The sequence below is a fragment of the Hyaena hyaena genome, unplaced genomic scaffold (assembly GCF_003009895.1).
Source record: "Hyaena hyaena isolate Hyena2069 unplaced genomic scaffold, ASM300989v1 scaffold_1213, whole genome shotgun sequence".
NCBI classification, from domain to species: Eukaryota; Metazoa; Chordata; class Mammalia; order Carnivora; family Hyaenidae; genus Hyaena; species Hyaena hyaena.
Genome location: NW_024081847.1, coordinates 267,241 through 283,082, shown reverse-complemented (window position 1 = coordinate 283,082; position 15,842 = coordinate 267,241). Strand labels below are relative to the sequence as shown.

At 40.4% G+C, this 15,842-nt stretch overlaps 1 long non-coding RNA gene across 1 annotated transcript in view; it reads left to right on the top strand.

Moving 5' to 3' along the window:
• The window catches only part of LOC120224648, a 203,535-nt gene extending 187,988 nt beyond the window's left edge, over positions 1–15,547 (top strand). The window contains exons 4-5 of the long non-coding RNA XR_005526625.1: positions 14,736–14,802; positions 15,117–15,547. This is a non-coding gene — a long non-coding RNA (uncharacterized LOC120224648). The remainder of the gene's footprint in view (positions 1–14,735; positions 14,803–15,116) is intronic.
• Positions 15,548–15,842: the final 295 nt, after the last annotated feature.

Genomic DNA, 15,842 nt, shown 5'->3' with positions numbered 1-15,842 from the left:
TAAAACAAAGGGTAAGCAGAGAGAAGACAGATTGGAGAGAAGGAGGGAACTTCTTGTTTCCAAATTATTGAATAGAGCAGGTACTTTCTTGGATTGATACATGTTTTCTGGTCTTCCTGGTTCTTCAACTCCCTGAAGGCAAGCTAATCATTCGATGAGCTAATCATCTAGATCTCCAGCACTGTGCACATTCTTAGTGTCAAAGGAAAAAAAGGAACTTAGAGCTGGAAAGGGGTCACAGGTAGGTCAAACCCTTCTTTTACAAGCAAGGATATTTTTTCTAAATAAAGATCTAAGTAAAGATCTAGTGGTGGCCATGAGTGCCCAGGAGTCCCATCGGATGCTCGCTGAGAACAGAGTCCTAGTCAACCCACTCACTGCTGTATCTCCCACCACGTCACACAGTGCTGAGAAAGAGAAGTTTCTTAGTAAATATCTATTAGCTAAAACTTTCTGGATTCTTTTACAAAATTGTCTAAAGAAAAATTTGTGATCATTGTTAAAAGCTGAGTATTAGAAAAGAGGGCCATGTTGGCATCCTGCTCTAATGGACAGGCTTTATCGTAGCCGTCAGTTGTAGATCAATAACTCAGACACCCAAAGCAGCCAATACTACCCTTTACTTCTACTGGACCCACTCTGAGCTCTCAAAAACTTTACTGGAAATTTTTCTTTTTGTCTACTTTGAAAAAAATTGATAATTCAGTCCTACCACAGAAGGACTAATAAGGAGCATTGAGAATTTTAAGAGAATTATTGTCTCATAATTATTTTCTTGATGACTTTGGGGTCAATAGAGCTAAGTACAAGGGGAGAAATTATTTAGGAGAATCACTTGTTTTATGAAGTACCCAGTATCTCTATATTTTAATGGGAAAGTTTGTGTTTTCGTTTTGTTGGTTTTTTTAAATTTTATTTTTAAAGTATATTTATTTATTTTTGAGAGAGAGAGAGAGAGAAAGCGTGCAAACGAGCATGAGCACATGGGTGGGGGAGGGGCAGAGAGACAGGGAGAGAGAGAATCCCAAGCAGGCTCCATGCTGTGAGCACAGAACCTGATGTGGGGTTTGATCCTATGATCCGTGAGATCACGAGCTGAGCTGAAATCAAGAATCAGACATTTAACTGACTGAGCCACTTAGAAGCCCCACTTTTGTTGTTTTTTAGGGGACATACCTACTGGTAAACTTGGTCAAAGAGTTTATTAGTCGATTAATAGGAACATCTTAGACACCTGCCACTTCTTGTCTGTCTTTCTGTGCTGAGGCCCACAGTGCTGGTGGAGAAACAAGGCAATGGCATGATGGTTTCTGGCTCGCTTTCCATCCTGGTCGTCAGAGTTCACCTGAAAATCTTTCACAGATCAAACAGCTCACATGCTGAGTTTTTGTAAGCCCTGTAGACTACATTTTGTGACCATTTCATACAATGTCTCACAGCTTTTACGGTTATGAAGTTTAACTGTTTTCCTTTTTAATGGGAAATTTTGTTTTCTTTATCTTACATGGTTTTCTTAAACTCATAAAAGATGGTAACTGGTTTCATTTTCCTGAGATGCATATCTACTTATGTATTATAAAGTACCTTAAAACATTTTCCCAAGCTAAGCTGGGGAAGAAAATGTCACTCCTATTGAGAAATTGGAAAGAAACATTATGATAAATACTAATTTATATTTAATATTTATTTATTTATTTAAAATATATTTAATATATTAAATGATAGTGATTGTGCCATGGAGGCTTACTGCATTCATTTGGTGACCACAAATTTCCCAAGGCTATGTGTTTCCATATGCCATTTCTTAAACGTTATGTACAAATTCTAAATTAGAGGTGAAACTATTCTTATTAATATTTGGCATTGATAATTATTTAGATGTTTAACAGCAGTATAAGTAAATATCTTGTCAAGGATGTTCCTATTACCTGTGTATGTGTATATAATATATATTTTTATATCCTTAAATAAAACATATGTACATATATTTTATATGTAGATATAAATGTATATGTTATTATGTTTCATGTATACACACACACACAATTCTTTTAGTTTCCTGTCTGAACTATAATTTACATCAAAAACATCTTGTAAATTCAGGGAGTAAAGATGTATAATTATGATAACTTTTACTAAACAGAATAAAACCACTCAGAAGATTTGATTTATTATATTTTCCTTTTACTGAACTTTTAGGATAGGGGAAATTGAAAAGGAAATAAACTGACACTGGGAATTTTAACAATAACTTCTAGAAGATGTCTTGGGTTAGTACCCATTCAAACCTTTTTTTTTAATTTTTAAAAATTTTTATTCTTTTATTTATTTTTGAGAGAGAGAGAGAAAGAGAGTGAGCAGGGGAGAGGCAGAGAGAGAGGGAGAGAGAGAATCTCAAGTAGTCTCCACACTGTCAGCACAGAGCCTGACATGGGGCTCAAATTCACACACCTTGAGATTACAATCTGAGCCAAAACCAAAAGTGGACATGTGGCTGACTCAGTCACCCAGTTGCCCAGCCCATTCAGACCTTCTGAATTTGCCTCCCCATATGGAAGAAGCCTCCCAGAGGTGCGCCCCTGTGCCTTCTCCCTTTCTGTAACCCCCAAGATCAGCTACCATATCTCATATATTCTTCTATCATTCCTCTTATACTAGTTGACTTTTCCATGCCAGGATTGGGGGTGGACTGTCATTAACTCATTCTTCCTCCTCCCAGCCTCCGCCTTCTCATCTTGCATCTCCAGGGCCTAGGCTGGTGCAGGGTCTAGATATTCACTCAATACATCTGTTGGATTGAACTGAGTTCCAGATGTTGAGCAAGTTGGGCATTCATGAAAGAACTGAGCACTAAAAGTGAGCTGGTTTTCACTCAGCTGAACTTACTGGTTAAGTAAAAATTAATGAGAAGTTTGGTGTGTGTGTTTTAGCCCTTACTGAAAAATGTTCCTGCTGAATTAGGGGAAGTATAATCAACCTGTCAGCTCTTCTACTGAGCATGAGTGGGTTTCTTTAGGTCCAGATTCACATTAGATTCACTTTTGAATATGCAACACAACACAGTCTGGTACATCTCAGGGGCTCAATCATTATTTGTGGAATGAAAGAGTTGCTTATTTTATTTTTTCCTATAACATGTTTATTGAATGCCTACATTTTGCTGGATTTTTAACAAACAGGATTGGTAACATTATTTCTGGATAGTTCTCAAAGAGAAAATTCAGTTCGTTGGAACCATACCCACTCTGACTTTCAGTTTCCTTGGTTATCGTAGTAATTGTGGCTTAAAGTAAATATTGAGATTTTTTGACCAGAAATACTTACTTCAAGGAGGATGCAAGTAGAAAGCATCTTGAAGACAGGGACTTCAGATGCTGAATTCATACACGAATTTTCAACAAGCGGAATATTGATGAGGATCAGAAATGTAAACACTCTTTGAAGACACAGAGCGAAAATTTTAAGTTGACCCTCATTACGAATATATTTGCATATGTAGGGGACTTTTTTTTTTAATTACAAAAATCACACTGAACTAAGAAGATGTTGAGGCTCCGATTTAATGTTGCTCTCCTTCACGTTTCCCCAGACCTTCATATTGTTTGACAGTATGTTGCATGACTGTTGCCTGTAAGTGTGAAAAGTCAAGATGAGAGTTCACAGCAGGTTGATGGCCTAGAGATGAGAAGTCTGTCTGAGGACATTTCAAAGTTGTAAAGGTATTATTCTCACATGGAGTTATTTCTCAGTGGGTGTGAACAACAGCTACTCATCAAGCTGGTGTAGTGTGAAATAGAGTTTCCTGAAAAATGATGTGCAGACATATGCAGAAAGCCACATGCTTAGTACATGCACAGACTGCGCGCCTAACTTCCAAGTGTTCCAATATTCGCCATGAGATGAGCTAGAAATGCAAAAGTCCCCATCATAAGTAGCTGGGGAGAAACACAGCTTGCAGTCACCACTGATTCATCGGGCTCCAGGCACGCACATGTGAGGGACAGAAAGTGAACAGTGCAGCTGCATGGAGAAGGAATGTTTGAGGAAACAGGAGGGATCTGGTGTTAGACAAGACATCAGGAGTCTTTCGATACAGTGCTGGAAGACCTACCGCTGCCACGAAAACAGTTTTGTTCATCTTGTAGTACGTTGTGTCACAGTTTGGGGGGAACGGTCACGTGTTGTGAGTCTCCACTGCTGAATGCCGAGATTCACAGGCAGAGGTGCACCCACGCGCACCGTGCTGTGTGTGTCTGCTGAAGAAGTATCTGCCTACGTTCATACACTCGGCTCCCCGGGGCCAGCGCGTCATTTGTGTGTTAGATGTGCTTGTACCTCTTCTCCAAACGGCTCGGCGCTGCGTACAGATCTTTACCTGAGTATTTTTCTTAACTGCATGGCTCCGCTCATGACTTCTGAAACTGAGCAGTAAGGAGGGAGGCAGCTAGGGGAGCCAAGAGCATGTTTTTGAATAAGACAGAAATCACGCACATATACCTGGAATGGGGGGGGGGGGTTGTGGAGAAAAAAACATGCAAGTGTTTATGTATGTATTTATTACCCCACATGTTTAAAACAGTATTCAGAGTGGCTTACCAAAAAAAAAAAAAAGGTATGGATGTCATTAAGGCCTATGAAAATATAAACAGAAAATAAAAATTTTGAAAGAGGGGTAGGCTCAAATATGCTAACTCTGAGGGTTAATGAGAATAAGAATGAGTCATTTCACTACACAGATGGAGGTTTACTTATGTGGTTTGGTTGGCAGGTGTGCTGACTCCGTGGTGTTAATCTTCAGGTTCATTGTGTGGGAGGCCCTAGTGAATTCTCTCCCTCAGTTAGAAAAGACACAGATAAAGAGATGCGACTTGCTATGAATCCTAAAACTGGGCAGGTTGAGGGTCAGATATTGTTTCACATTCCAGAATTGTTGCTTGCTATTCTGGGGGGTTTGGTTGCCATGCCACAAGGGGTGGCTGACCAAAAAAATATATACCAGGGCAAATTGTCTCTCATTCTCTTTGGCATTAGTTTATTTTTTAAAAATAGCTCTTAAATTATTGAAGTAACACATGTTCCTTGCATAATCCCAAACAAAAAAGTATAAAGATGAAAGTAAAGATCTTCTCTAAACCAATTACTCAGCAACAACCTTATTATTTTGGGGGTGCATTTTCCTGTGCTTTGGTTTACTCATGCATAAGCACATCTATTTAGTCAAAGCCTGGGGGTCCTCCTTGACTCTGGTTTTTCACACACCCAATATCCAGTGTATTCGAGAATCCTGTTTTCCTGACGTTCGCTATTTGTAGACTGTAAGTTCTTTTCTCCACTTGCCCTGCTGGTGGTACCTGCTCTAAGTCATGATCACCCTCTCCTGGCACATCCTCATCTCTTCCTCCCACAATCCTCTGGTCTCTTTCCAACCGTGAGTCGGAGTCATCTTTTGAAGATGCAAGTCAAATCCTGTCTCTCCTATGTTCAAAAATCTCCAGTGGCTTCCTAAATCTCATTGAGGAAAAGTCCAAATTCTGCATTATCATAGCCTACACGGTTCTACGCTCTCTGGTCTACTCTCTCCATGCCCAGATGGCATTCCATTGTATTTTAATTATTGGTTATGTAGTACCTGTTAACTATTGTTAACTGACTGCCTGTTGATTAATATCATCACTTCTCATTTTTTCCTGCTATAAACAAGGTTGAAACAAACATAACGGTATGCATGTGATTACACAGTTGTGCAATTTTGCCTTCATCAGAACCGTGTTGCCAGACTTGCTTTGCAGAGATCTTATACCAGTTATGCTACCATCAACCTGCTTCTTTCAGAAACTGACTCCGGTTATGGTTCAGCCTCTGTGGCGGCCAGAGCCTAGTAAGCAAGCCCTGGAATTTTGCATCTGAATTCCTATTTTGATGGTGGTGAGATTTTGAACTACTGTTGGCATCGAATTCAGTGCCAGTCTTCTTGCTTTGCCTTGTCAAATTGGACAGGGAGACGGCTGTCTTGCAAAAGTGGAATTGTCACTAATTGGCCACAGAGGAAAGATTCAAAATCTTGCCAAAAGTCTCCTGTATTCTAAGGGAATAAAATCCTCCACATAACTTTCTCTCTCATTAAAAGAAACAAACTCAATACGAAAAGCACTTTGTAAACTAGAAAGTATTGTATAAATGCAAGGCATCGTTGCTGTTCTTGTTGAGATGCCGCTGTCATTGGCCCTGTGTGAGGAATACTGCTGGAGCCCACTGAATGCGTGGAGAGCGAGGCCTGTCTGCAGCCTTCCCTTTCTACCGGCGCGTTACGTCCTGTTAGAAATGTCAAGAAAGAAGCCACAGTAAATAACTTTTGACTCCACTTTGGCTTTTTCATTTAGATTAAAGCAGAGTACTTCAGGTGCAGTCTACATACAAAATGAACACTCCATAAAATGTTTTGTCACTTGTAATGTTTGGGATTCAAGTTGGTTTTCTTTATTATGACAAAATGAATTTAGCAAGAGTTAAACATCGCTTCCTACTAAAACTGACAGCTACTTATTTTTGTCCACTGCGTGGACACTGTGAAAAAATTAATGGCCTGTGAGAAAAGAGTTCAGTCATTAATTCTTGTTCCAAAGTAGCATGTATTCCATAGTATTTTATTAAAACCATTACATATAATTTATAAAAATCAGGCCAGATGATATTCTCCTGAACATTTCAGAGAACCGGATTTTAACAAATCTATTTCTATTTAAATTTAAAAGAATGCAAATATGTTTACAAGTCTAGAAATATGTATGTTGGAGTTTAAAATGTGAGTGAATAAATTTTCAGGAGTTAAACCACTTATTTTTAGAATTTAAAGTAGGTTTTAATTTTAGATTTTCCTAAAATGAAACAAACAAAAAAAAAAAGACAAATGCTGCCTTCTATAAGATGTCAGAGTTTAGGGGAATAGCTAATCTTTGAATTATTCACTGAGATAAATAGTTTCTATTAATATATAAATTCCTTGCTTTTGTCTTATTTTAAAAGAATTTTTATGGCAACTCTAACTTTGACATTGGATATTTCTTGGCCACACTTGGCAGGGCATCAAGTTTATGACAATCCATTCTTTTTCTTTTTTTCTCATTTTTAACAAATTATTTATTCAAGTTAGTTAACATACCGTGTAGTATTAGTTTCAGGAGTAGAACCCAGTGGTCCATCACTTACATATAATACCCAGAGCTCATCCCAATAAGCACCTTCCTTAATGCCCATCACGTGTTTAGCCCATCCCGTCACTCACGTCCCCCAGAGTCCATTCTTTTAAACTTCCCAAGGTTTGAAACTGAGAAAGGAAGGGAAGCCAAAGATAAGTGCAAGATATTGAAAGAATAAACCAAGCCATTTGTTTTAGATTAATAATCCATATTCTTTGTCCAATATTTGTAATTTTAGTCACATGCAAGATTGCTAAAGATCTCTCTTCTTATTGCTTCCCTGTCAAATTTTTGCATATAGTCGTAAATTATCTTAATTTGGATAATTTTATAAAAGGTTAGTTTAAAAAGTTCACTTAAGATTTTAGATTCAAATAAAGTAAAACTTTCTTTTCTTTTCTTTTATTTATGTCATGAATCTTTAGAGATGGGCAGAAACTTTAACCTATTCTGACTTTCTCCCAAGCAAGCCTATATCCTGATTAAACTCAACAATTCATCCTGCCCTGTCTTGACCAGGGTAGCTGAATGTTGACGGAGAAGATGACACCATTAGGATAGTTGAAACCCACTTTATGACCACAAATATCAATAGGCATTCAGAACCGTCAGACATTCTAGTTCCTGAGAAGACCAGTAAAACGATGACCTACCTCTTGTCGCCAGTGTTCAATAGTCTCTTATTCATTCAACAGCAAATGTTTGCTTTCTTGTTGGAACACATTCTTAACCCAGAGCTAGAACACCCCATATGCCTGCTCCTTTTTTCCTACCTAACTTCCCCTCCATTTACTTTGCATCTTTTGATGGTGCTTTCTTCCCCATCAACATTTTGGCAGGCCCTAGCATTTTCTCTTCAGCTCTTTAATTTTCTCCACATTCACTCTTTTCTAGGCAAAGTCATTTAATTCCATGGTTTTTGTCTGTTGACATTCTGATGGTTCTCGAGACTGCAAATTCAAGAGCCAACTCCCAGTTCCTCTCCTGTGAGCTCTAAACTAATCTAGCCCACAGCCCATCTTGCATCCTCATTCAGATGTCCAGTGGGTCCTCAGTCTTAACAAAGCTGAAACTGAGGAGGCCTTGCCCAGGCCGTCCCCACCTCCATGTTCATCCAGCCGTTCAGGCTCAACTGGTAGCAATCATTCTTGATTTATTTCTTTTTTTCACTCTTTAATAGCTTGGTGATTCATTTTAACTCTTCCATCACTTCACTGCTGCAACACTCTCCAAGCTGTTGCATTACTCACCTATACTATGAGAATATCTTCCTAAATGGCTTTTCACCTTCTACCTGTTCCCACAAAATCCTTCTACCTTAGAGTAGCCAGATTGATCTTTCTAAAGTATAAAGCAAATTATGTCAACTACTTAAAACTCTCTCATGTTTTCCTGTTGCAGCAGAATAAAACTCAACCTTCTTCAAGGTCCCATGTGATCTGCTACTTGCTCATGTGTCTGACTTCATCTTTCCCACCCCCATGGTTAGCTGACCACAGTCACTGCTGTCGACTTCATCTTCTTTGCACACACCCAGCTCATGCCTGCTTTAGTGTCTATGATGTTTCTTCTGCTTGGAATGTAGGTACAAAGGCTCCCTCTATTCCCAGTTCCGTTCTCAACTCGTTTCCCTTCCTCTGAGAGGCCTTTCCCTTCCACGTTGGCTAGAGAAGCTCCGTCCCTGTCACCATCTATAGCATCACTTTCTTTTGTTTTCATCATGGCACTTCCCAGTAGTATATGAAATTTCATGTTTGTTATGTGTTTAGTCATCTTCTCCCTCTTAGTAGGATATAAAATGAGGAGGGCAAAACTCTAGTCTTGTTCACCACTTTATTCTAAAAATCTAATAGAGGGCCAAGAGTAATGCATTAAAACATAACTGTGACTAACTGTTCCAACTCCTAATTTTATAATCAGAAAATAAAAGAGACCAAGAGAAGTAAAATAAAACTTGCTCAAGGTCATATCAAGTTAGTAAATAGAGCTATTATTTAAACATATAAATAAATTTTTGAATTCAGATAGAATTCAGATAGGATAGAGATAGGTGCAAAGTGCTATGCATACTCAGGATGAGGAGGCATTGCTGAACCTGGGCAGGAGAGGAAATGTGTGTTGATGAAGACCTCAGGAAGAGAGGCCATTTTGGCTGTCACGAGCTTGAGAAGGGTGTCGCAGGCAGGAGATACATCCTGTGGGAAAGCCTGCATGTACGAAGGCATATGGGTCCTCAACAGGTGCCAAGTGTTCTTGTGGCTTTTATATCAGAGAGTGACACGATCAGAGCTATGTTTAGAGAGTAAATTTTGTGCCTGAGTAAGAGCTTTTTGAAATGCTAGAGAAGACAAATGCTTGTAACTTTATTCTTACGTGTGATGACGAAGTTTTAGAGCCTTCATAGAGAGCGAGCGCTGGTCATCTTGTAGGCATAGAGGAGAAACACGCAAGTGGCATCTTGCTAGTTGGGTAGGATGAGGAGGCGGTGTTCTAGTTACTCTGAATGTATATCTCCACCATTTTGGAATCTCTCTTCATAGGAAAAAAGAGTCACCTTATCTTTTATCAAATATTGCATTTCAAGGCAAGGCTGCCAAAGAGTAGAGACCAGGCAAATCCTGTTGGATTTACAGTCTGGGCAGTTTTGGTCTGGGCCAGACCCCTCCCCCCTACCCCCCACCCCCCCACGCCCAGGTGAAGCACTCTTTTCATATTCCTGACCTGCCTTCTGTAGGCACCCATGTGGCAACTGTCTTCCAGGCCAACATGCTGAATGTGTATTTCTCCCTTTGTCCATAATTTAATGCTCATCTGCCTGTCCAGAGTAATTGGAAAGGAACCCACAAAGAGCGGTCCCCAGAAGTGCTGAGAGATTTGTCTAAGTGCTGATTGGATTCAAGAGACTTACTTTTCCTCTTTGATTCAGGGGGCACCTCATTGTCTTTTATAATCTGGAAGGGGGCTGGGCTGGGAACCTTTGCCAGCTCTTTCTTTCCAAGAACCTGTCATCACTTAACCTCCCTTAATGAGAGTCTGTGTATAAATTTTCCAAACTTTCACTTTTATAAATCCCAACCCCAGTGAAATTTATATATTATATATATCATGTGCATGTGTTTCTTGTTATAGTATTAGCATATTTATTTTTACTTAAGATAATTTGTCATATGTTTTTTGTTACCTTAATTGTTAAATGTTTTTAAAAATTCTCTGTGAAAATCCTACACAAAATATTCCTCTGTCCTACAACATATTTAATTTACTCAAGAACTTTGAGTCTGTGTAGTCAGGAAAGGCTTAAGTATCCCATAAATTTATACTTTGATTTTGAATATATTTTGGCACAAAAAGAGAATAAGAAATTAGAAGTAATTTTGGCTTCCACACTTGATTTATATTTACTTGTGAACTATGGTTCCATTGGTTAAAATGCTTTCAAAACTGATGCTAATGAGATTTAAGTCTCTGTGAAATCCGAGTGTGATTTTCTCTCAATTTTAAAATTTTTATTTCTAAAATAATTATCATGTTAATTTATTTCCAGCAATTCAAAATATGCTACTAGCTTTAATTCCATAAGCCTCTATGAGACAGTCTAGAAGCAAGCATAATTAACCCTTAATTACTATCTCAGGGAAATGGAGCAAAGATCAATAAAAGACTTTTCTAAGTAAAGTGCAATGGATGCTTAGTAAGCAGACATTAGTAGGCGGTTGTTTCAATAGGTAACGTTTCCTCTCACCTTTACTATAGAAAATGACTAGGTAAGTTATACTATAGTTGTGTGTCCCCGCTTGTGGGATTTTCAATAAATGAACATTTAAGAGAGTTGTCAATTTTATATTTTTGAGGCTGCACTAAAAATGATAACTTCGATGAACATCTTTTCTACTAATCAACAAGACAAAACTTGATATGCTGTTTTTATTTAAGAAATATTTATCAAGCGTTTATTGTAAGCTTGCCCTGGTCTAGCCAATGGGAGTAGAGTTGCAAACTAAGTGATTTTTTTAAAGCTTTCCCTCCGCAATTATTTGTTTGTTTCAGCCATTTCCTGCTGAACACGTAAAGGCAATTACATATGAGGCATATTTGCAAAAACCCTTCGTCTTTTTATGTCCATTTTTGCTTTTATTCCCCATTTCCATTTCCCAGGTTACGACTTCCAAAGCTATTTGTGAATTGAAGTAAACTTTTAACATGTTATTTTCTGAGGCTAAGGTAAGCATAAAATGTTATTGGCTCTTTCTTATTATTTTTTTTAAGATGGCATATTTGAAACAGGTATAAAGCAGTCACTAATCTAAAACTTCTGTGACAGTATCCAATTTTTGTTTATCAGCCTACTTAAAATGTACTGTTCTCACATTCGGATCACTAACCCATTTTGAGTTTATTTTTGTGTATGCTGTCTAGTTTTCCCAGCACTGTTTATTGAAGACTTTTTCCCATTGTATGCTTTTGCTTCCTTAGTTGTTGATTAATTGACCATAAAAACAGATTTATTTTGGAATTCTCTATTCTGTTCTGTTGATCTGTGTCTCTTTTTATGTCTGTACCATACTGTTTTGATGACTATAGCTTTGTAGTATGTCTTGAAATCTGGGACTGTGATACCTTCAGCTTTGTTCTTTTTCAGGATTGCTTTGTGGTTCCATACCAACGTTAGGATTATTTTTTCTAGTTCTCTGAGAAATGTTGCTGATCTTTTGATAGGGAAGGCATTAAATCTGTAAATTGCTTTGGATAGTATGAATATTTTAACAATACTTGTTCTTCTAATCCACGAGCATAGAATATTTTCCCAATTTTGTCATCTTCAATTTCTTTCACCAAAGTTTTTCTTTAGTAGTGTAAAGAATACAGAACCTTCACTTTCTTGAGTGAAGGTTAAGGTTAAGTTTATTCCTAGGTATTTTTACTTTTGAAGGAAAGAGAGATGTAGTGCGGGTGGGGGATGGGCAGAGAGAGAGAGAGAGAGAGAGAGAGTGAGATGCAGAATCTGAAGGGGGCTTCAGGCAAGCTGTCAGCACAGAGCCTGACACAGGGCTCAAAACCACCAGCCATGAGCCACCCAGGTGCCCCTCCCTGGTATTTTTTAATACCAAGCATGAATGGGGGATGGGCAGAGAGAGAGGGAGAGAGAGAACCTCAAGCAGGCTTTGACTGTCAGCACAGAGCCCTACACAGGGCTCCATCTCAAGACCATGAGATCATGACCTGAGCCAAAATCAAGAGTCAGACGCTCAACCAACTGAGCCACCCAGGTGCCCCAGATACTATTTTTGGACAATTATAAATGGCATTGTTTTCCTAATTTCATTTCCTGCTACTTCATCATTAGTGTATAGAAATGCAACAGACTCTTATATAGAGAGAACAAACTGGTGGTTGCCAGAGGGAAAGTAGGTGGGCGGGGGAAATAGATGAAGGGGATTAAGTATATATTTATCTCGATGAGCACTGAGAAATATATAGAATTGTTGAATCATTCTGTTGTACACTTGAAATCGATATAAAACACTGTATGTTAATGATACTTGAATTGAGAAATGGAGAAAAAAATAAAATGCACAATCCTGAGCCATGTTTGAGGCAACCCTGATTCTACATACCCCCAAATTCAGGTTTATGTGTTGGGGCTTTCATTTTGCTGCCCATCTGCAGCCCTGTTTGTCTTGAAATGGCTTGGACAATAGGGTGTTTGACTGCTAGGGACTCAGAATTGAATTCTATCCTCACGGTCACTTATAAGACAGCCAGAATTTGCATCTAGAACCATATAAATAAAAGACAAATGCGTAAACCCAAGAAAACAATTAGCTTCCCATTACAACATTTTATCATCTAGTCCTGTGTAGGTCTGTGTCAACACAGATTGACAAAGTCATAGAATTTTATTAGACAATGTGAAAACTCATTTGCGGATTTTATTGCCGTCCATCATTGCTCACATTCACAGTCCAGAGGCTCTCCATTGTTGTGAATAACAATTGGGAGCAGTGGCTGGCTATGGCTAATGTAGAGGTTGCAATTTCTCGCCGACAGGTGTTCTTCCCTACTTACCTCCATTAGTTTCTCTTTATTGCAAGACGCCATGTCCTGATTCGTATTCTCTTTACCAGATACCAAACCAGAGCTAACAGCCCCAGTGTGCAGTGAGGCAGTGACCGTACACTCACCAGGTACGATTTCAGTTCAGGGGCTCTTGTCAACGGGAGTGTACTTACTTTGCAGCCTGATGGCTGGCGTCTAACCTGTGCAGGACTTACTTCAAGCTACGGGAACACTGGAGAGTCAAACCTAGAAGTCTGTAATCTGTGAAAGGTGCTGATGAAAAAAGACATCTCTGGAGGGGTGGGTTTGAGCCGAGTGCCCCAGAAAGCCAGATCTGTGCTGCCCCCCAACAGACGCAAACTGCAGTGGTGTTGTGCTGGGATGGAGATCCTGCCGCTACCTGAGGCGATGCTTTTATTAATTATTCTGGGAAGCATTGCTTATTTCTTGGATTTTTTTAATATGCAGAAGACTTTAACAATATCTAAAGTATGATTTTTACCAATAATGCTGTATTTATCAACATTTTACATTGTATATACTGCTTTCAGTGAGTTGTGGGTTATAACCCTATAGATTATCTGAGTGTATATTATTAGTTCCCATTTATTTTTCTTCCTTTGCTTCCTTGTCTTGCTCTTTTCTTCTTCTTCCTTTTCTACCTTCTCTTTTCCTCCTTTTTTTTTTTTTTAATGTTTATTCATTTTTGAGAGAGAAGGGGAGACACAGAATCTGAATCGGGCTCCAGGCTCCAAGCTGTCAGTGCAGATCCTGACGCGGGGCCTGAACCCATGAAGTGTGAGATCGTGACTCGAGCTGAAGTCAGATGCCTAACTGACTGAGCCACCCAGGCTCTCCTTCCCTTTCTTTTTGATAATAGACGAGGAAAGCTGAGCCCCTACAGATCAATTCCTTTGCCTAAAGCTACACAACTTTTAAGTGGATGAGCTGGGGCTACAGACTAGCTCTCTAGGTTCCAAAGATTATTCTTTTTCTACTGTCCCATGGGTCCCATTCTACAGAACGTCCATCAACAAAGATGATGACAGGAACGTTCAGCCTATAACCTTCACGAACATCTGTTATCATACAAGCAAAGCATATAGGTGACTGACCATGTTTTTTATTTACCTGTGAACAAAGTCTGAACTCCGTCACTCTTAAAAGTTCTAAGTGCTGGGGCGCCTGGGTGGCTTAGTCGGTTAAGCGTCCGACTTTTGCTTAGGTCATGATCTCGCGGTTCGTGGGTTCGAGCCCCGCGTCGGGCTCTGCGCTGACAGCTGGGAGCCTGGAGCTGCTTCCGATTCTGTGTCTCCCTCTCTCTCTCTGCCCCGCCCCCACTCGTGCCCTGTCTCTCTCCATCTTTCAAAAATGAATACCCATTAAAATATTTTAAAGTAGCTCTAAGTGCCGAACTTTTGCTAAAGTTCTTTATCTTTTCATTTTTTTTGAAACTCCGACGGCACTCTCTCCTCCACCAAGGCGCAGCTCTTCTGGGAAACCGGCCAGTGCGCGCAACAGCAAGATGAAAAGGACTGGAAAGTGGAACGTAGGTACCAACAAGGGGTCAGACATCGCAGTATATTGGGGTCAGAAATACCCAGTGCCCGTCGTTGGGGGGCCCGGGGCGCTTCCGGGCTGCAGAGGTGGAGCGGAGGGCGGGCACCCACACAGACCCCGGGGCCACCGCAGGGTCCCGAGCGCCCCCGGCTCCGCCGCCCCGCGGTGGCGCCCCCACGCTGTGCCCCCCACGCGGGAGGGGGGCCGAGCTTCCGCGCGCAGCGGTGGGTGCCCCCTTCGCGGGTACAGTCTCAGCCTCCCGTTTCATTCCTGCGCTGCGACAGTAGATGGTTGTTTTTACAGGTGGCGCACAGCCCAGATTCATGGTCTTCTGTGGCAGGAAACCAATCAAGAAACGGTTCCAGAATAGTCTTTAGCAGACATTGCAGTGACCCCAGATGTGTAGTTGGCGTGGCACTGGGAGGCCGGCAGGCGAGCACCCCTGCTCAGCTGCAGAAGAGACGCACCCCTGGGTGGGGGGGGGGGTGCTGCTTCACAACCCCAGGCGAGGAGGGAAGCTTTTCTCTTGCCCTGGCAACAGCCCAGCCAATGAGATCCAGGCACAGGCCTGCCAGGGAGAGGTCCCTGGGCCTCGGGCTCCGGGTTTACCCTGGGGACTCTCCCTTCACAACAGTCTCTTTCCACTGCCTTCCCTCTTCCTAAACAGAAGTCTGTCCTTTGCTCTGTGGACTTCCCTACGGTTTTGATGTAGCTTGAGTGTCCTACATTCTAATTCTCTGCCATTCCCAAATAAAACTGTTTGCTAGTAAAAATGAATACATGGATGAATGAAGCGCCCAGCATTTGGACGTGTTCCGATTTCACCGTCGCAAAAGGAAAATACCATTTATTCAGAGCAATTGGAAGGGGGCAGAGGTCTAAGTTCCAGGACTGAGTCTTTGGCAGTGGGGTCTCGAGGTCCCGTCAAAGACCATGATCACATTTGGACCATGAGTTTTAGACGTTGAAATGTAAATCTCATATTAAGTTTCCATATTGATATATTTTGCTGTTTTGTTTCTATTGCCT